Below are 536 nucleotides of genomic sequence, written 5' to 3'. Positions count from 1 at the left end.
TCCTTTCATATATATCTTGAATTAATTTTATGTGTGGATATAAAATTCTTCTTTTTCAAATATGTATTTAATTTGATACACTAATAAATTTTTACGAGACAAAAAGTCAGTAATTTAAAATTTTATAAAATACATAATTTAATAGGAAAAATATTAAATTTTAAATTTCGTCTTAAAGAGAATACGTATTCAATTTGATATACAAATAAATTTTTGTGAGGCAAAGAATTTATATCAATTAATTATTCTAATTAATTTTATGGCGAGACACAAAATTAATTCATTATTTTTACTCTCAACTAATATAATAGTTTCTGTTAAAATGAATTATTTTTTTTTACTCAAGGTTCATTATTTTTGACAATAAATAAAGAAACGGCGTGCCATAAGCATCAAGATTCGATTTAAAAAGTGCCGCGCTTATACGCCGATATATAGATATATAAAACGCTCGACGCACGATGGCCAAAACGAAAAATTCTCGCTACCGAAAGGAAAAATAGAAAGAGAGAATATCGGTTTTCTTTCTCACTCGA

This window comes from Polistes fuscatus, unplaced genomic scaffold (genome assembly GCF_010416935.1).
Source record: "Polistes fuscatus isolate 324 unplaced genomic scaffold, CU_Pfus_HIC Scaffold70, whole genome shotgun sequence".
NCBI classification, from domain to species: Eukaryota; Metazoa; Arthropoda; class Insecta; order Hymenoptera; family Vespidae; genus Polistes; species Polistes fuscatus.
The sequence above is the reverse complement of the archived record's forward strand: the minus strand, read 5'-3'. Positions refer to the sequence as shown.